Raw genomic sequence first — 21,923 nt, 5'->3', positions numbered from 1 at the left:
CCACTCCATACCCCTTAGTTAGGGCTAAAAATGACTTGGACTCTAAACCAACACCAGCATTGTCTATTGAAATTTTAAATGTATATTCCCTTTTACTCAGTACTTGCACATTTAGTCTGTGAGAGGAATGCACATGAAGTATATATAAGGGCTTTTACTGTTATATTGTTTGTAATTGAAGATAAATGAAGCTAACCTAAACATCCATCAGAAAGGGATTGGTTTTATATATAACATAATGTAGTCATACAGAGGAATACATAAGTATAGTTGTATGTATTAACATGGATATAATGGAAAAGAGAAGATTGTGGGCAGTGCTGATAATACCCATAGAAGGGTTTTGTAAGGATAGACATCAATGATTGCAAACTCAAATGCATGCGGGGACCAGACTGGTTTTATAACTGGGTCAGGTAGGGACTATGACAACCCTGAGAGGACACCCTATGTGAAAGCAACTGGCATCAATCACTCAGCTTCAGCTCATCATTGCTAATGGGGTGGCAGATCTTTGGATTTTCCAAGAAAAGCTGTAAATCACAATATTTTTCATGCTCCTGTGTGATAGTCTATTTACTTGTGTGTCACCTTCAAAGCACTATGAAAATCTCTGTTATATGAATCTTTTGATCTTTATTTTGTGGCAACTAATCAAAATGTTTTTAAAAATGTATTTTATTTGGTCATCTACGAACTGGACTTGTCTTGCAGGCCCATTGCATACCAATAGTCTTAGCAATAGCTATCGCTGGAGAATCATATTATGGCCAATATCAGAGTATGGTCTTACAGCGTCTATACTGTACATTGGTTTATGTTTGAGGTTGTTGTTTTCTTGACCATGGCAAGTACCAGTTTATTGGTGGAGGTGAGGTGAGGGGTGAGGGGCCTACACCCATGAGGAATGAGGGCGAGTGACCTAGAAATCCACATTCTGGACCAGATCCTGGAGGCAGGCCTTTTACTGGTCCAAGGTGAAGAAAAGTGGGTGACTGTTGGAAATGTACAAGTCCACACTGTTCTCCAGGGAGGAAGCACCCCTAACCGGCCACATCAGCAGGGCCCTGAGGCACATGGGAACAATCAAGAGCCACTTGATCCACCGCTGGTCCTGGGGCCACAACTCCCCCAGAGGGTGTAGCATGTAGCTATCCCTTCCTTTGGCGAAGGTGATCAGATCTGCCACCGAGGGCACGGGGCAACACGACTCCTTTCTTGTCCTTGGTGACCTCACCATGGAGCCCATGACCACTGTCAGGGAGGAGCTCCGCACCCACGACCAGTCCCTGCGGCGGTGTCCCAACCTCTGGGCTCAGAGCCACTGCCCCTCCCTCCACGGAGCTAGTCCCACACCCGCCCCTCCCGTACCTTACACCCCAGGAGGCACTGTCATGCCCTGTCCCCTGATTCTGACCCCACTAACTGCAGGCCCGCCAGGCAGACACTCTGCTGGAACACTTGGTGGCTCCGGTAAAAGGCAGTCATCTCAGCCTCCCTCTCCCTGCAGCTGTAGCAGCGATGTGGAGGGCGAGAGACTGAGAGACTGAAAGGGGACCCAGAGCGCAGCCTCTGCATCTCCCTTCCCCGGGCACCTCAGTGGGGGTTCAGGGGCTCCTAGTTTGCACAGGGAGCAGGGATGTCTAAGTTGGGGCTCAGCAAAAGCCAAAGGGGTGCTCAGGGGCCACAGCCAGGCTCGAGGGCCCCCATCTGGGAATGGGGCCAAGACCATGTCACTGAGCAACTTATCCAGAATGTTTTCCTGGGCATTGGTGTCTGAGAGGTATCCAGAGCGGGAAAGTCCCCAACTCCTGAGGTCACAAACTCGTAGGTCTTATGTCCCCCGTGGGGGTCCTTGCTCCATACTTGAGCTACACACAACATTTCCTTCCGGTTCAGAGTGAACCAGAACTTCCTCTTCAAGTGGGCACGTGGTTTTATTCTCTCTGGAGTGTGGGCACCGCTGGCCTGGCCCGGGGCCTGGAAAATGCCGAAATCGCTGTGCAGGCAGAAGTGCCTGCAGCTCTGGTCCCGCAGGCAGCGCCTCCCAGCTGCTCTGGGTCCTCTGTGACACCGGGCCGGGTAGGTTCTGCGGCTTTTGGGTTCCGTGGTCCGGTGTGGAGGATTGGAGCGTGCAGGCTGCTGGGCCGCCCATCTTCGGGTTTCGGGTGACGCTGGAACTAACGATGCAGCAGCTCCTCCACCCCCCTGCCGGCTCCCCCACCCCCCACCATCCCGACTCCCCGGCAGCTTAAGAGCAGAAGGGCTTTCTGTCTACTGCTTTTATAATAATAATAAAAAAATACCCAAACCTGCTTACACTGGCCTTATGCTAGGAAGGTCTGAACTAAGTGAGTTTCCCCACCATTCAGACTGGAACTGGCTTCAGGATTTGGGGCCAGCTCTGGTTTTGTTACTCATCTCAAGAACCGAGAGTGTGGTGGACACCACGGGGCTCATGTAGATGATGTTCTGGAGTAGAGTTTCTGCAGCCTGGAGATATTTCTGGCCATGTTGGATCGTATGAGTCCCTGGGGAAAGGAAGCAGTATTATATTACATGATCAGTTGCCTCCCATCAAATGTGCAACATGGGTAATGCTCCGACCGAGAAGCGAACCCATGAGCTTTCCGTGTCTAGGAGGAGGCTCCAACCAGCTGAGCCATAACGGCCAGGACTGGAAGCAACATTTTAAGGGTGTTGGGAGAGAACTATCATATATCTCATTTCCAGTACCCTGAGCTTGTGGGAAAATGAATAAGTGATCATCATTCATTTATTCACTCATGCAGCAACGGTGTTTAGAGTGCTTACTGTGTGCCTGGTCCTGTGTTAGACCCTGATGACACAGATACTTCCAGTGCGTTCCTGGCTTTGGAGGTGACCCAAAGTAAACAGACTCTCACAAAATAGTATGAAAAGGAGTGTGATGAGGCCAGCACATGGTGCCTTGGGAAACCCCACCGGAAGTCAGGGAAGACTTCCTGAGGAGGTGAGTTTTGAGGCATTGGTTTGAGTTTTGAGGGATGATCAGGAGGAGTTAGCCTGGTAAAAAAATGGAGGGGGAATTCCAGGCTGAGAGACACACGGATGCAAAAAAGGTAGGAAGGCGGGAGAGGACCTGGGACTTTTGGGGAATTGTCTGTACTCTGCAAAGCCTGGACACTGTGTGTGTGTGGCAGGGAGGGGCAGGCTTGGGGCTGGAGTGCAGGCAGCCAGCTGATCACAAGTGCTTGGTAGAGCAGGCAGGGGCACCTGGGCTCCATCCTCTAAGAGCAACGAGAGTCAACAACAGTTTTTGTTGTTAATCCTCATCGGAGGATATTTTTCCGTTGATTTTTACTGAGAGTGGAAGAGAGAGGGAAAGACACAGAGAAACATCGACGTGAGAGAAACACATCAATTGGTTGCCTCCTGCATGAGCCCCAACCAAGGCCCTGGGCCAGGGAGGAGCCTGCAACCAAAAGTATGTGCCCTTGACTGTAATTGAACTTGGGACACTTTGGTCTGTAGGCCAATGCTCTATGCACTGAGCCAAACTGGCTAGGGCAACAAGAGGTTTTAAGCTAGGGAGTTTTGGGGCTGTTTTATATATTTATGTAAACAAATATTTTCATCCAGAGTTTTCATTTTATAATTCATTGATTCTATTAACAAAGAGGGGAAATACTGTATTTTAAGTGGAAAGAAAGAAGCAGTGACTTATTTTTAAAAAGCTCTACAAAATGATGGCTGAGAAACTCTAGTTACTATTAAAACATATTTTAGTTTTATACTTTCCCCCATTGCTTGATTTTAGAGATATTTCATGACAAGCCATACACAGCAGGCAAGTTAATTAAGCCATGGACTTGGAAGGTTGCTGGTAAATTCCAAGCCAGTTTCGAGGGTGTGTTTGTGTTCTGTGTGGGGAGTTGGTTAAGGCATCCATAACATTATGATAATCCTCAATGAATATTGCTAGGGTTCCAACTGGCAATTCATCCCCTTCCTGGTATCATTACCCACAAGGGCCTTGTTTCCCCGAAAAAGTAGATGAATACTCAGTTAATAGGAAGAGACTGAACATGTTCAGTTTGGTAAGAACTTGACTTCCCTGTCTTCCAAGGGAAAGGGAAAAGTTGGTGATTTTTGAGAGAGGAAGAAGGGTGGGGAGGGAGGAGCCGACTGGGGTGACTGGTGAGGCTGTGAAAGCCCCACAATTGCTGTCAAGGTCGTTTTTCACCCCTGGAGCAGGTGACCTCATTTGCTGCTGCTATCCATTCATCCCTGGTTTTCTGGCCTTTTTGCCATGAGGACACGTGTATATGCAGTGAGGAATTTAGAGAAGAATTCAGATTTTACTCTGCAATGTGCTTAGCTGTGAGAGCCTGGACAAGTTGCTTACCCTACCGGATCTGATTTTAGGATGTCTACTTGGCATGGGCTTTGGTGAGGATTAAAGGAGATGAGATATTTATGTATAGTGACTTGCACAGAACTGATGTGCAATAGATGTTAATTTCTTTCTTGACCCTGGACTGAAGCTACCTTTAATTGGTTTCCAGGGGAATAGCCATTTGTCTCCCTGAATCTCAGGCTTCCTTTTCACCAGTAAAGAAACACATGTTAAGAGAAGCGGTAACGTGGGTAGCAGAATGACCCGCATTCCAATCCTGGGGTTACTACTCACTTTGGACCGGTGACTCAGTATTTTTGAGACTTAGGTTCCTTCTCTGTAAAATGGGAGCAGCATTGCCTCATAGTTCCTGTACCTCCCACAGGCATTGTGAGGATTCAGTGAAGGAAGGCAGCGTTCTCAAACTTGAGAATGCCCCAGCATCACCCAGACCTCTTGTTCAGACAGATTGCTGGAGTCCAACCTCAGGGGTCCTGCTTCAGTCAGTCTAGGATGGGGCCCACGATTTTGCATTTCTAACCAATTCCAGGCGCGGCTGATGTAGTGGTCCCAGTGCCTGGCACACAGGGAACACCAGGTGGATGTGAGCTACTAGTGCCCTTGTCTTTCGGGGCAGAGATAATATTATAGTTACCACCACCTGGCCATCATCCTAACTTTAGGGCTCTTACTTGGGCTATGTCAAATAATTGCTTAATTTTCAATTTATGTAGAACTAATATAGGCAGTGAGGCTCAGGAGGAATTCAGTGTTCTAGGGGGTTCGAATCCACAAGTCATTACTGCTGAGGACATCTGTGTGACCCAGACACAGGAATGAGGGGCCCAGACAGATCCGGTCCCTATACAGTTGTATCAGCCTGGCCCCCTTGAAGCATGACTGAATTAAAAAACAAATTTCTGGAACGTTCTCCTATCACACAATACTCTATCGGATGTTGAGAGCATGTTTTGGGGAAATTGGGGGAAATGACAGGAGACTCTTCCATAGGCCAGATGCGCCTTTGGTGACTTGTAAAAGTCCCATTGTCCCCAGGGGTTTTAAGTATGTAAAGGATGGCTCTTCCCTCTGAGGAAATCATAGGCCCTGACTCTTTAGAAGGTGGATGGCAAAGATAAGGGGCACAGTGACACCTCTGTCACTTAATGAGCAGTCTGAATTGCAGATGGAAAATTAACACCTTCTCCTTCTCCCTCCCTCCCACCCACCCAATACTTAAACTCACCATTGGCATTGTTTTTCCAGGCAACTGAGTCACAAGAAATGTTACCCTTTGAGCACAGCCAGGGGTGGGACTCAGTGTTGCATTAGGATTAAGAGTTCAGGTTCTGGGGTCAGATAGATGGGGCCCATCTCCTCACTTCCTATCAAGGAGAGTGAGACCTCAGCCAGTGACCTACTAAGCTCCCATTCTCTTATCTAACTTGAGGGCAGTAAGAGGACTTATTCCAAGGGGTTCTTATGAGGCTTAATTAGGTAAGCATGTGAGGACTCAATACATGACAGCTATTGTAACCATGGGGGACTTTTTAAGACTTTAGGGTTGGGACCTTCTCCCGTATGGCCTCCCTGAGCTGTTACTTTTCCAGAACTACCCAGCGGTGATCAGTTGGGTTGTGGGGCCTGGATTCTCCACTTCCTCAATTCGTTTTTATGGCTTTGGACTGAAAGAGAAGGAATGAGCCTGTCGCATGGGGCCTGGGAACGAAATGGGGACACAGGGACAGTGGAAGGTGTATGAGGAGTCTGACCCTGCTTGATTCCAAGAAGTGATTCTCAGCCCCTGTGGGGCGGAGGTTAGAGCCATAAGCGGAAGGACCTGTTCTCCCCAGGTGATGTGGGACACTCAGTGGCTCAGAGGCCAAGGAGACCAAAGAAATGCAGAGTTGGGGAAAGGTTTACACACGGGGTCAGGGGGTTTGAGGTCCCAGAAGGCAGCATCCTGGGGCAGGGAAGCAGTGTTTGAACACAGCCACAGCATCCACGGAGGTGACAAGGTAATTCCCACAGGGACTTGTGGGTGGGTAGTACATCTTAATGAAGAACTTGAGAGGGCTTCTTCCTGAGGTTATCCCTCTTCGTGGAGAGAAATCCCTGAATAATGAGAGTGGGAGGGTCTGCAGTTACACAGGTGGGAGCCGGGAGGCCTAGGTGATGTAGCTGCTGGGCACGTGGTAAGCACCCAGGAACTGGCCGTTATTACTGACTGTTTCCTGACACCCTGACCTTCCCCCCTGTCCATGGAACAGGCAATCTCGGCTTCGAGTCTCGAAGGACATGAAAACTCTCAGCCCCTTCTCCCATGGGACTTTCTGAAGAAGGCAGAGTAGGAGGTTAACACTATACCGAAGTCTCTTTCTCCAACAGAACCTCTCAGGAGCTACTTTTGGTAAGAAAGAGTAACTTATGCCTTAGGTGCTAAAAGGTAGTGATGATGCTGGCTGGTTTCGCTGAGCTCTAGACTTGGACTCCGAAGACCTGGGTTCAATCAAGTCCCAGCTCTGTGACCTTTGAGCTTTGAGGCCACAGGCTGATGTTTAACTTTCTCATATGTAAAGCAGGGACAAAACTGCCTGCCCTACCACCAGGTAATAAACAGAGAGATGTTTTATAAACTGTAAAGTTCTGTTAAAGGAAAGTGGTTTGGGCATGGCTAATGTTGACGTACGTCTCCTAGGACTACTGGCATTCAACCAAGGGATGGTCCCTTATTTCAAAATGAAGACTAATGAAAGACAGGCATGGAGACAGGTGAAGGGAGGGGAGGTATTTGGGGGTTTTCCTGGGAGTTCACTACCTGCTCCGGAGGCTGGCCCAGTAGTCTGCTTAGAAGGTGTCATTGGGCCAGTCCTGAGGATGTGACAGGAGCCCCTCTTCTCTCCACTGAAGTGGTCCTTTACCTCCATCTGCCACCCACACCATGAGCTTCTAGCTCAAGGACCGTGTTCTCTTCTCTTTGTTGTCCAGCTCCCAGCACAGGGCCTGCCACACAGTGGGGATTCTGTTCGGGTTTACGGAAGGATTCAGAGCGAGTGGGAGGGCGTGCGGGCTTGTTGTTTGTTTGCTTTTTTAGGGAGGAGGGGATAATGGTCCTTGTCTATATACAGCACACTTACTCTCATTCTCACCCCTCTTTCCTTTGTAAAATATCCTGAGAGTAACCCACAGCTCTGGGGTGACCGGAACATGGAAACACACATCCGTGGGTCTAGAAAACGCTTGTCTTCCTGAGCCATTTGTGCTTTGGGGATACACCATGGGCAAGAAAGGAAACTTGGGAGTTGGCTGCTGGTGATGGGGTGGGGTGGGGGCAGTGGGCAAATCCGGTGGAGAATTTGTCAGTCTTGACACAACAGTACCGTTCTGTCTTACAGGAGATGTCCCTTGGTACTTCCGGCCCTGGAAATAATTGTATTTTCATAAAGGACAGGGAACTTACCAAATCAATCTGGTGATGGCTTCTGTTGTGGTTAGGGTCGAAACATGTGATCTATGTTTTTTTTCTGAATGCTATTATGATCCTAAGCCAGGGAACTTCTTGGTTGTATGTTGGTTTCCACTGTTGCTCCCATAACCCTAGGAATAGTCACAACAATGCCATCAATGAGGACAGTGCCTTTTCTCGGAGGGCTTGCTCTATGCCACCCCATCCGTGCTTTGTCTTATTTCTCACAACTCTATAAGGTCAGTCATAAGCTTGACCGCATTTTATAGGTGAAGAGACTGAGGCTCGAAGGGTTTAAGGAATTTCCCCAAGGTAACACAGTCGCCTTAATTTGGACTGTGTTTGAATCCAGGCCTGATAGCTATGTCCATGCCCTTCTCTACCCCTGAACTGCCTCCTTGGAGAAAAAGGCAGAGTTTTTGATGAGATTGTACAGACCTGCCTCTGAAGTATTTTCTAAGCAGTTCAAATAAAGCACTTCAAAATACAGATCATGTGTATTTCTGTGACAAGAAATCCTCCCCGCTCCCCGCAACACCTCCCTTCAAAGGCTCTTAGACTCTGCCCAGGGTTCAACCTGGGGCCTGGGCATGGAAATGGGACCAGAAAACAAAAGACCCCAAGGCCTGTAACTGATCATGAATGAAACACGCTTCCCCAGCCTCACAAGATGTCAGTCGGATTCCCTTTGTTCTAAAAGCTCTGGTTTCACAGAGCATCAATTTCCCCTAATAATAAGCTTTTTAATTCTTCATCTAACGACAGCCTAGTCTTGAGAATTCTTATGATCTCTATTGCTCATCCAGGATGACAGACACGCGCACTGTGAGTTTGTTATTTCCCTTCTTTTCTTTTCCTGTGCTGTCACACATGACTCCCATCCCAGCGTAAGCAGGGGCTCTGAGCCGCCTCCCCCATTTCCTCTGCCCTCGCCTCCCACACAGCCACGCACAGCTCTTTGTGTTCTCTGTAGAGCATCATCTGCTTCTCTGTGAATAAGCTCTCCCTCTTTTCCCCACACCCCTCCTTGGTGACTCTTGTGTCAGCCGGGCATGCTGTAGGCACTTACACGTGGAGGGTAGGGGGGTGGGTATTTTTGACTGATTGTCTGTCTGAACTAACATTTATCATGCATCAACTGTGTTCTGGGCATGTGCTGAGAGTTTTAGACAGATTATTTCATTAGCTCCTCTCCTCACCTGGGTGAGTTGGGTCCTGATGGTAAACCCATTGTACGGATGAGGAAACTGAGGCATAAGGAGGTGTCCAGATTCTAGAGCCTGTCTTCTTAACCAGCAGGACTCACTGGCTTGAGGTTCTGGAAACTTCTGTGTGAAAATTGGAGAGTGTTGAGAATAATCTCTGACCAAAAGACCCAAGGTGGACAATAACCTCAGGAAAGTCCAAGCCAAGCAATAACAGTAACTAGACGGGTTTACAAAACATCCACGGACCTTTAAGATGACCCACACTGACCAACCATTCTCTACCTATAAGGAGAGCTCAGGAATGGCTGAGGGAAATGGCCCTTTGCCTCCATCTGTCACCTCCTGCAAGACCTCCTCCCTGTCATGTGCATCTATCCCACAATTCCCTCTTACCATGGCCTTTCCCAGACAGGTGGGGAGCCCTTAGGATAGCAGTTCTTAAGATTTCAGGTAGGTCAGGATTACTCAGGAAACTTATCTAAAATACAAATTCTGGAAATCCCGATTCAAGAGGCCTGAAAGAGGGACTCAGGGTTTTTATTTTTACCAAGCACCTTTGGAGATCCAAATGCAAGCAGTCTCCAAGGCACTATTTAAAAGTAACCACTGCTTTGCCCTGGCTGGTGTGGCTCATCTGGTTGAGTGTCGTTGTCCAATGAACCAAGAGGTCGCTGGTCTGATTCTTGGTCAGGGCACATGCCCAGGTTGATGGCTGGATTCATATTAGGGGGTATGCAGGAGGCAACCAATCTATGGGTCTTGCTCCTCTCTCTCTCTCTCTCTCTCTCTCTCTCTCTCTCTCTCTCTCTCTCTCTCCTCCCCCTCCCGCCCTCCCTCCTTCTCTCTTCCTCTCTCTCCCTCTCTCTCTCCCTCTCTTCCTCTCTTCCTCTCTCTTTCTCCCTCTCCCTCTCCTTCTCCCTTCCCCGCTCTCTCTAAAATCAAGAAAAACATAAATAAATAAAAATAAAAGTAACCACTGCTTCTCAGACTATAGCATTGGACAAGGAAGCAAAAAGCGCCAGCTGGTCAGGGCTGACTTGGCCTTGCCAGTCTCTCACAGATGGCCAGGTGCATAACCGTAATCCTGTGACCCCAGCATCACCCGCTTGCCATCGTCCTGTGCTCTTTACCTCTGCTGCTGGGGAGGATGCCGCCCAGGAGCTGTGCATCTCATCTGCTGAGCTTATTGTGGGAGCTCAATAACATTTGTTATTATTTTTAAATCTTCTTACCTAGGATCAAGATTTTTATCTTTAGGTCTAAGATCTCCTACCAAGGGATTCCCTAACCTTTGAATCCCCATTTAGATGAATTGAAATGACCAGGAAAAAGGAGGGAAGAGATACGACACTAAATACAGGCGATAGGGAGTGCTGCTTGTTTAGGTGTTGACACAGCTAAAGTGGCTCCAAAACTTAGTTTCCTCTGATTGAGTTATGCTGGAAGCCCCACCTCCCATAGAAGCATCCCCCCCCTCCCCCCCCCCGCTCAAGAAGAGGAGAGCCACCCATCCTGTCTCAGATATGATCTCCTGCGTGGCACTCCCAGTCTTTACGCTCAGTTGAACTGCTGTTCAATGTCAGGTTGCCTGTAATCACTAGCTCCATCAGGTTAGTAATAAACCTCTGAACAGGTCTGTTCTGCAGTTAATCCTTGATTTTCTTTGGTCCGTGGCATGCTTCTAAAACCAACTCTTCCGATATCCAATAGACTCTGCTAGGACAGGAAACACATCTGGGGAGAACACCATAGAGCCTGCTACATAGAAGGTGCTCAGTAAATGTTTGTTGGTTGAGTTAAGTAATCATAATTTTGTGAATCCACAATGATTTTGTTTTGAGGCAGTTGTCCCCAGATGAGACTCTTTGAACTGGACCAATATAAGGCCACTTAAAATATCCCTCTTCTCACAAAAAAATGAGAAAATGTAGGGCAAATTTGAGGAACCTCCCAGAGCCTTGATTTGCTTATCCACAGAATGGAGATGTGGCTTTTGATGGACAGGTGGATGCACATATAGGTATACACACATATTTCACGTAGCTGACATTATTATTTCAAACTTAGCTTAAATCTTAACTGCTTTATCTACAGTAGGTCCCTTGGCCTCAGCCCTGTATGAGTTTCCTTCATACCACTTTTCACAATCCACAGTGAATTGATTTATGTGTGTTTTGTGTTGTCTGCCCCATTAGATTGTAGGTAGGAAGTATAGTTCCTTGTTACCATGTATTCCCAACGTGGCAATGGTGGAGAGTATAGAGTTGATATATTATTGCTTCATTATTAATACTTATATTACTTTTATGGACAGTGGGGAAGTTATTGGAAAGGAGGAAAAAGAAAACCTCTGAGCAACAAGGCCCTCTTTGGTTAGTGGGGAGGGTGATTTAGATTCACAAAGGTCAAGCTGCAGTGTGGGGGTGCTGGGCAAGAGACTCTTATCTTCCAGTGAGAGACGGCATGTGTTTCAATGTTTGTTAATTTATGATCAGCTTCCCAGTTTCAGAAGATAAAGTTGGATGCCTCTTGTGTAATTTCGATTTATTTTAGTAATGAACTCAGTTGGCATTTTCCCTCTGGAATGATGTTATTAAAACAAACTTGACAGAGACTCGCTTGTAGGTACAACTGCAAAGGAATGAAATGAACTTCGATGTACAACATGAGTCCCAATATTGGTTCAGCCACGACGTGCTACCTAGAATGAGTGAGAGCAATGGGAATCTCGTTAATCCTCACAATTTAGCACCAGCCGCCGGGAGAGGAGAAGATCATGTCTGATAGTCCTATCGTGACAGCCTTGTAAATGCGCAGGAGAGGGAAATTGATGGGGGAGCCAGAATATTTATCCCAACTCCTTTGTCATTTGCGGATAGATCTAAGACAGAAGACTATTGAAAAAAAATTTATAGGAGTAAAGTGAGGTCATAGTCAGAAGGCTCAACTAGGCAGAGAGAATTGTTATTACGCAGGCCTTCATCTTCCATTTATTGAGCATCTGTGTGCTAGGCTCTATTCCAGGCATTGGGGATTGAGTGGGGCAGAGGCCAGAGTCCTTGTCCTCAAGGAACTTACATTCCGGTGGGAAGAGAAAGACATTAACCAGATGAGCAAAGAAGATGGAACAGGGCAATGTTATAGGGAGCTACTCTGATGGGGGTGGATGGTAGGGACTGTTTTAGGCTGGTGGTCAGGAAAGACATCTCTGAAAATTGGAAATGGGAGTGAAAAGTGGCTGTCTGGGTGGAGGTAGCTGCACAGAGATGGACGTTCATAGCCTCTCAAGCCAAGAACCAGAAGAGGGAAGCCCTGCTTCTCAAATGTGCTCAACATTAGGAAACAACCCAGAAGACCCTTCATTCCCTTCCAAACAGGAAAATACAAATAATTAACATTTCCACATTCTTTACTACTTACCAGCGATGCTCATTATGCACGAGCACTGTGACCTTGGACAAGTTATCAATCACTCTAATTTGATAGCTATAACACAGCAGTAATCAAGGACTACACACCTCACAGCCTTGTTATGAGAATTACACATGATAGCAATACATGCTAGTAACTATCAAGTACTTATTATATATGGGGTGCCATGCTAAGTGCTGTATATCTAATACCTTATTTAACCTTTTTAAAAATATATTTTATTGATTTTTTACAGAGAGGAAGGGAGAGGGATAGAGAGCTAGAACATCGATGAGAGAGAAACATCGACCAGCTGCCTCCTGCACACCCCCTACAGGGGATGTGCCCGCAACCAAGGTACATGCCCTTGACCGGAATCGAACCTGGGACCTTTCAGTCCGCAGACCGACACTCTATCCACTGAGCCAAACCGGTTTCGGCTTATTTAACCTTCTTGATAACCTTCTTAATAAGGCAAGAAACATTATAATCCCCATTTTGCAGATAAGATCACTTAGTGCAGAGAGGGCAAGTAGGTTGCTCAGGGTCACCCAGAGTTGGGACTTGAATCCAGATGCCTTTCTTCCAAAGCCCTCATCCTTACCCCACATCTTCCAGAGGCACAAGCCCTAGAACAGTGCCCCGGCAGGTGCCTTGGCCCAGCCCCTGTGCGTGACAGCTCTCCATGCTTCTGGGTCTGCCATTACCATGCACATTGTCTTTCTTCCACTTCCTACCAACTGAGGGGTGATCTTAGACTCTGTATTTTAGAATGTGACATTTGGAAATCAATGATTTGCTGTAGAGCTGGAGCTGGAAGCCAGATCTTCTGATCCCCAACCCTTAGGTTTTTTCCCTACACTGTGACTCCCTGGAGTTTTTGCTTATTAGAAGTAAGCATATTTTGAAAGGAACCCTCAGAAATACACGCTGAATTTCCTTCAGTAGATCCAGCTGTGTGCAAAACAATAGGTTCAATTTTCTTCCTTAATACCGCTTCTATTAACATTTAAAACCTTCCTCCATATTCATTGTTCCTATTTTGAGTGGATGAACATTTCAGTATTCATCTTGAAATCCTCCAGGATTCTGAATTGACACCTCCTCAGCCACCTGTGGCCCGGGCTCACTCTCTGTGCCTGCGTTGCTCCTCCTTGTGTCCGTTCCAGGAATTTCCAGGAGACTTCTCAGGTAGCAAACTTAGTTACTAGTGAGTGAGTTTTTGTTTTTTTTTTTTTTTTTTACCATGGTCATTCCTATCTTCTTGGATTTCTTGAGCTAAACTTTAAAGTTGAAAAACTTAAAAAAAAAAAAACCCACACCTTTTCTTGGATAAGATTGTTAGAATATAGAGCGAACTCTGAGACTGGAGGAAAACACATCTGAGCTCACTGCCTTGAAAGCAATTACCGTTACACATGGGAGGAAGAGGACAGGACAGAAGACACATAAGCAGCAAGAGCAACCTCACCCTTGTCGTCGAGGAAGCTGGAACTCCCTGTGATCTTCCTCTGGGCTTGGAGCAGATTTATAGCTTCCGTCCAGACTTTTTCTTTGGACTTGAGACTCTGGGCAGAGACCCATGTTTGCACACAGTTTGCTCCCTGGGTTTGGAATCAGTCAGACTGAACTCCGCTCCAGTCACTCATGCTCCTTGGCCTTTGGTTGTTGAAACCAGGCAGCCCAGGACATGTCTCTGAACTTTTATAACATTTTCATAGGGGAGAGGTACTTACAGACAACATCTGAGACCTCTGGCTTCATGTAATGCTCTGCTTGATCTGAATTTGTGGCTCTTTTTGCAAGTTAAGAGCAATTTTTGTGAAATTTCCCAGAACGTTTTGTTTCCTCAGGCAAAAAATGGCTTTCCCTGCATGAGCAACAGTTGAGCGTCAATTGTGGCCTCTGACAAATCAATAAGTCTAGGTAGGAGGCCAGATTCTTCGTGTTCACTGTGTGCATCATTCTCTTCCTTCCCCTCACTACCAGAGAGAGAGAGAGAGAGAGAGAGAGAGAGAGAGAGAGTTATAGAATGTTCATTTCTGAGAGAGACTTTAGAGTTTGTTTGGTCAACTAATGATTTTAGAGATGAGGAAACAGAGGCCCAGAAATTTATCCCACAAGTTTAATACAAGGCTATATTCATCTATTGCTTGTATAAGTTTTTATATAGTTTTTTTTTTAGTTGATATACATTTTGAAAAAACAAATATATGCGCAGAAAATCTAGCACTCTTGTTGCATTTTCCCACTAACCTGGACAAGCTGCTAGTAGAGAGGCTTGACCAGCCGGCCATTAAAGTCTCTGACCAGCTGGATTGTTCTTGCCCACTTGACCTGATCCGCACCTCCCCAGACCCACAGACTTTCCCACACTAGACTGTGAGCTCCTTGGGAGCAGAGCCCTACTTGTTTGTGTCACAGCTGTAGCCCTACCTTCGAGCGCAGTGCTCAGAAATTAGGAGGTGCAAAGTACATATTTGTTTAATTGAAGCAGCTCTTTCCTGTCCTCTGGAGTCATTCAGCCCGTTTCTAGTTTGTTGTGGGACCCAGCCTCAGTTCTCTCTCTTCCCTGCAGGTGGCAGTATTCAACGCTTGAACTAGCCTTGCTGCTTTCTGAAGCAGTGGTTCTCAACCCATCACATACAATGCATGGTTTTAGTAACAGTAATTTCATAACACCTCTTTATTATTCTGGAATAATAGATTAAATAGTCCACCTACAAATATAACTTCAAAAACCATACAGCATCCTTGCTCTAATATAAAGAGAAATAAAGGGCAAGTCATTGATATAATAAAACACATATTTTAATAGCAAATGCTTGGGTGGATTTCCCTAGAAGATACCATGAGCTAGTCAGATGCTGTGCCTATGTCTAGGACCCCTGTGAACATGACAGCCACAGATGCTGTCTGACGCAGTAGCAGCATTTTAGCCGTGAAGTAATTGTCCAGAATGGTAGACAATTCTTGGTAGAGTTCTGAATAAATAAAAGTATAAACTCCCTTAATTTATATGCATTTTCAGTCCCCCCAATGTATTGTATAGTAAAGACAAGTGCCTTACTTGCACCAATAAAACAACCAACCAACCAACAAACAGGTTCTAGGCTCAGATAATTACAAACATGTGTTTTACCTGTGAGAGAATCAGAGGTGTGGGATCATTTCTTGTTGTGCTGTACTGTCCTTTATGTTGCAGGATGTCCACATCCCTGGTGTCTCATCAGTAATGTCTGTGGTGTTCATTCATTGTGAGAACAGTACTGAAAAATAAGTGTTTCCACACAAGGCCATAATGCCCTATAGGGGGCGCTACCGACACCATTAAGAACTTTTGCACTAGCTGTGCTAATACTGAGACTTGAAATGTGGCTAGTGCAACTGACGAACTAAACTTTTGATTTAATTTACATATGCATTTTAAACTGATGCTCAATTCAGTTACTGGAAAACTTTTAAGTATGATTGGAACAACTTGGGTATGTGAATCTACTTTGTCAATGATAAACTTCATGAAATCTGAATGCAGATCAAATATTTCTAATAGAAAGTTTAGTGACCTAACTGAGATGCTCTAAGTGTAAAAGGTAAATAGGAGTTTGAAGATTGAGTAGGCAAAAAGGAATACAGAATATCATATGAATACTATTGTTATGTTGGGTTACATGTTGAAATGATAAAGGTTTGGCTAGATTGAATTAAATGTTATTAAAATGAATTTCACTTGATTCTTTTTGCTTTTTAAATGTTGTTTCTGGAAATTTAAAAATATATATGTGGATTTTTTTTCTATTGGAGAGTGCTGGAGTAGAGAAAACTCAGGACCAAAGTTTCATAGCCTCTGGGACCTCTTCTTTCTTTCTGTCAGAAGTGAGAGGAGTTAGAAAAATTAGTTTTTTATTCTCTAGCCGGCACACCAGGGGCTGCAGGGACAGGGTCTTTGTGATGGTAGAATTATCCCAAGTGATTATTATTTAATGGAGTCCCAGATTTTGGCCTGTGGTACCTGGCACGGTTGATGTTTTTCCACTACCCTTACCCTCTGCTGGGTCCTCTGGGAACCTTCCCTTTACATTCTGACGTGGGAGATTTGGCCTGTGATACAAAGACTTGTGCCAGCTCAGCTCAGAGGCAATGAGGAAAAGGCATTTCAAAGTACAAGGAAGATGGCTTATCTCTCCATTCCAGTGATTTACAGATAATGCAGGTGGTTAAATTTCAAAGCTATCTGTGGGGTCTCCTCTGAGGCGTAGCGTAGAGAACCAACCTCACTGGTAGCTAAGTTACAACCCAGCCATGGAGAGGCCTCACATATCCAGAAGTCTGTTATGGGATCTAGATTATGACTAGACTGATTAAGAGCATTTTCTGTCCTACTTTTAAGGAATTGGCTATTATTCCCAAGTGGTCAAATTGATGATGTGAGTGAAGCATTATTAATGGTGAGAAGCATGAACTTTGGGCTCAGACCTGGGCAAGGATAACGACTGACATTTCATGGCTGCAGGACCCTGGGCAGATAACTTAACATCTCTGAGTTTCAGTTTCCAGTCTTCCTATATGTAAAATACCTTTCTCATATATAGCAAATGCTCAGTAGCAGCAGCTGCTTCTCACTATGAAGCAGGTGGGAGTGGGAGGTGGGGAGAACTTTTAAGCAGGCAAGCATCTTAGGACAGCATCTCCAAGACTATGTTTCTCAGAACCCTGATCCTATGAAATAGAATTCCAACAATAAAAACAGTTTTTTTGTAAGTCACCTCTACTCCTTTTTGGAAATGGTGTATCCCAAAGTCAAGATTGACAAAGTACATTAGCATACTTAACATTCTGGGAAGTCTTGCAACAAAGAAATCAGTTTAACTTAGCTTAACCCAACATTTCCCAAACTTATTAGGATTTTTTTCAAGAAATAACTATTAGCCGTGTGGGTCATACTTTGGGAAATGATGGCACAAGAAAAAATGTCCTACCTTCCAGTCAGAGCTCCTTGATCCCACACTTTGAATGGACCGACTTGTCATCACATTGTCATGTGACCTGGGGGTGGGGAGAGACAAGTTGGACAAGCCACCAGACTGTCCCATATCACTGAGATCCATAACGAAAAACCCACTCCTGAAGGAGCTTAAGCAACCTTGGGGGAAAAATGGTGACATGGGATATGACATTCTCTTAAAAAATTGGCTTGTAAATTTCTATTTTGATTGGTGGTGGAATAGGTGGGGGGATGGTAAATTTAGATTTTGTTTTTCATGTTTTTTTATAAAGTCCCATGAACTCTCACAACTCTCTACAAATGATCAATAATTAAAATAATTTTTCTGCCATAACAATATTTAAAAAGGAAGTGCCAGACTGGGGTTTAAATACACACACACACACACACACACACACACACACATACATGTGCACTCTCTCTGTACAGTAATGTATGAGCAGATTAAAAGGGTATGTTTAATTTATAAGCCTTACTCTGATTAGAAATGATAGATGTGGAAAGATCGCTAAAGGATAATGTTCATACTCACTCTGCAATAATTGCACATTTTTTTTCATCAAGACACATATCTAATATAACCTCCCAAATCCCAAAGTACACATAAAAAGAAAGTCCAGTAAATGACCTCAGAAGGAATAGGATACAAATTTTACTTCTAAGAAGATTCAGAATACACTAGGGTATAAGTCAAAATGTAGAGAAGCAAATCTAGATATCTGTGAATATTTTTGTAATGCATTATTTGCTTTCAATTTTTATTACAAACATTTCAAATGTTAAAAAAGGGGAAGAATAGTATAATAAACAACCATCAAGAATTGTTAACATTTTCCCATTTTTACTTCATATATATGCATACATAATTTTTTCATAATACATTGCAGGCATCATGACACCTCACCTTAAATATTTCAGTGTGTAGCTCCTAAAGAAAGGACATTTATCTCATATAATCACATAGCATTATTTTGCATAAGAAAATTAACAATAATTATCTAGTTGCATCTGATATTCTAGAGTCAAATTTTCCAGGAACCAATCAAGGTTCATATATTATATTTGGTTATATCTCTATAGAGCTAGAATGTTCCTCTCATCTCAACATTTTCCCCCAGGATATTGACTTTTGGTGAAACCAGTTGTCTTATAGGATGTCTACATAGTGGCTTTGTTCATCCATCTGATTGTTTCCTCTTGGGGTTATTTAGCTCATTCTTCTAGCTCCCTGTGCTTTCTGTAAAGTAAACGTTAGATCTAATGTCTTAATTAGATGAATATTAAACATTTTTGGCCAGAACACCCTAACAATAATTTATTATTTATTCCTGTTTACCTCCTGCCCCAGTTTAATTGTAAACAGTGCCTTCCATCATCAAGAATGTCCTGGTCAGACACCTCATCTGTAAATGAAGCATCACACAGAATGTCAGTTTGTCCATCATCAGGGAGACTAAGTCTAATCATTGGGCTAGATTTCCATGAGATGAGAGCTTAAAAAAAAAAAGATCTAGAGACATTGAAGTATGATGTATCTCCGAGGGAAGCGGGGGGTGGGGGGGTGGGGGGAGAGGGGGATGAGAAGAGATTAACCAATGAATTTATATGCATACTAGTGGCCTGGTGCATGAAATTCATGCATGGGGGTGCAGGGGTGGGGGAAGGGTGTCCCTCAGCCTGGCCTGCACCCTCTCTAATCTGGGACCCCTCGGGGGATAACTGGTAGTCGTACATCCCTCTCACAATCCAGAACTGCTGGCTCCTAACTGCTCCCCTGCTGACTTGATTGTCCCTAACTACCTATGCCTCGGCCCTGCACCCGGGACCCAGGATTCCCTCCTCCAGCTAACCACAGGCACCTGGGATCCGGGCTTCCCTCCCTCTGGTCAGCCATAGGTGCCTGGCCGGCTGCAGCCACAGGGTATGGTGGACAGGTAGCTTTGCCTGGGCTGCAGCCACAAGTGCTGGTGCCTGGGACTGTGGGGTGGGCGGCTTCTCCGTCTACCAGGCTGTAGCCAGCCTCAGGCGCTGGCACCCAGTTTCTCTGTCTCCCCCAGGACATGGGGCAGGTGGACATGAGGCTTCTGCAGCTGGTTGCGGCCTGGGATCACGGGGCAGGCGGCTTCTTCATCTCCTGGGCTGCAGCCAGCCTCAGGCGCTGGGGCCTGGTTTTTCAGTCTCCCCCAGGACGTGGGGCAGGCAGACGTGAGGCTTCTGCAGCTGGCTGCGGCCTGGGATCCCTGGGATCATCGGGTAGGCGGCTTCTTCGTCTCCCGGGCTGCAGCCAGCCTCAGGCACTGGGGCTCGGTTTCTCCATCTCCCCCAGGACATGGGGCGGGAGGATGTGGGGTGGGCAGCTTCTGTGGCTGGCTGCGGCCTGGGATAACAGGGCAGGTGGCTTCTTGGTCTCCCTGGCCACAGCCAGCCTCAGGCACTGGCGCCCGACTTCTCTGATTCCCACAGGCCCAGAGCAGCTGGGGGGCGGGGCCACCGCCATCTTTGGCAGTTTAATTTGCATACTCACTCCTGATTGGCTGGTGGGCGTAGCGGAGGCACAGTCAATTTGCATCTTTCTCTTTTATTACTGTAGATATGCATAGCCCATGGACAGACAATTGTGTGGGGAAGGCCTAGGGAGGCATGGGAGCAGGGTAGAGGGGGCCAGTGGGGGGACGGGGAGGAGACATCTGTAATATTTGCAACAATAAAGATAAAATTTTTTAAAAGTAATGAGCCCCAAAATGAGCTTATAAATTGAGTGTTTTTGTTTATGTAAGTCAGGCATGTCAAACTCAAAGGCTAACACAGGCCAAATAAACAAGGTTTAAGTTTATGTGGGTCGCAAAAAAAAAAGCTTCAATTTTCATAGAAACATAGGTTTATTTCGATGGAGAAATGCTGAATACAAAGGGCTAAAATAAATGAGTAATCGTTAACATAAAATAATAGAACATTTTAATAAAAATTAATACTTGTTGAACATTAATTTACCAGACACTAAATAACTGCACAAATGAATAAGCATAACACAAATAAACCTATTTTTCTTGTTCTCCAAAAGTGAAATATTTCGTGTTGCGCACACCAAACAAGTCAGTCTAAGACTAATGACGTGGCAATCGGCTGCTAAAATATTTGCTGCTAGTATTAGTGGAGAGAAATGGTGCACCTGCAATGTAAGGCGCGTAAGGGAAATGAATGCAACACGATTATAGTAATCAGTCATTAGTGAATGTTGCAGTTCGTTATTATTAATTATGTATAACAGGATATTGTAAAAATTAAGTTATGAAATTTTTATTAAAACGTTTCTTATATACTGTTATATTGGCTGGGCTGCAAAAATATTCATTGTGAGCTACATGCGACCCGCGGGCCGTGAGTTTGACATGCTTGTGTACCATATTTTCCAGTGTATAAGACGAGTGGGCATATAAGACTACCCCCAACTTTTCCAGTTAAAATATAGAGTTTGGGATATACCTGCCCTATAAGATGACACCTTGCATATAAGATGACCCCTGACTTTTGAGAAGATTTTCCTGGGTTAAAAAGTCGTCTTATACACCGGAAAATACGGTAAGTAATTTCTACTTTCAATGACCCATCAAAATTTTCTGCAATTGGGCACAGTCCTGAGTAAGTGATTCTACCTTAAGTTTGATTTAAGTCAAAGTCCCTTCTTTCTGTATTGAAATGGACTGAAAAAATTTTAATAAAAAGTATGATTTCTTATTATTTGAACTCAACCAGAGGAAAAATGGTAGAAGTTTGAAGATTTAATTTTCTCCAGCAAATTGCATAAATTCATCTGTACTTTAAAATGTTAGGCATAGTTTACTTTAAAAATATTGTGTTTTCTAATATTAAAATCAATATTAGCTAATTTTCAGACATTTAGAAATATATATAAAAGTATGAAAAAAACCCTCCACTAATCACCTACTTAGAAACATTGTTAACATTTTAATGTATTTAAATTTGAGTCTTTTTCTCCTATACAATTTTACATACTGAATTCTAAGTCACAGGACCAAAAAATTGTTATACCTTTCCCCACTTAATTTGTATATAAATATTTTTGCACATTATTTCAAACTCTTTGTGAATCTTTAAAAAATGACTATGGAGTATTTTACATTGTAAATTTCCTACTGTTGAACATTGAAGTTTTTTTTCTAATGGTTTTGCTATATGAATAATGTTCTGGAGAACATATTTATCTATATAAATTTTTTTCTCCATTTAAACTTATTTCCTTGGGAGTGCTCCTAACCACTTCTGGTTTGGCACTGCCCGATTTGCTCAATTTTTGGTCAAATAAACTCTTAAAATATTTAACATTCCTTCTTCTATCTTTTAACAGTTCTGGTGTCAGTAGAGGGGACTGCAGGAGGCCCCCAACAGCCCCAGGAGCAATTAGCAACCAGATGTAGGTGCCATTGAGCCCCTGAG

At 44.7% G+C, this 21,923-nt stretch overlaps 1 protein-coding gene and 1 pseudogene across 1 annotated transcript in view; one reads left to right on the top strand and one right to left on the bottom strand.

Annotated features, from left to right (window-relative positions):
* Positions 1-21,923, top strand: part of GRXCR2 (glutaredoxin and cysteine rich domain containing 2) — a 118,423-nt gene that overhangs the window by 75,820 nt on the left and 20,680 nt on the right. The window lies entirely within an intron of this gene.
* LOC114231362 (interferon regulatory factor 3-like) lies at positions 923-14,047 on the bottom strand (annotated as a pseudogene).

Source organism: Eptesicus fuscus, chromosome 6 (genome assembly GCF_027574615.1).
Source record: "Eptesicus fuscus isolate TK198812 chromosome 6, DD_ASM_mEF_20220401, whole genome shotgun sequence".
Classification (NCBI taxonomy): domain Eukaryota; kingdom Metazoa; phylum Chordata; class Mammalia; order Chiroptera; family Vespertilionidae; genus Eptesicus; species Eptesicus fuscus.
This window is presented reverse-complemented; position numbering and strand designations above follow the sequence as displayed.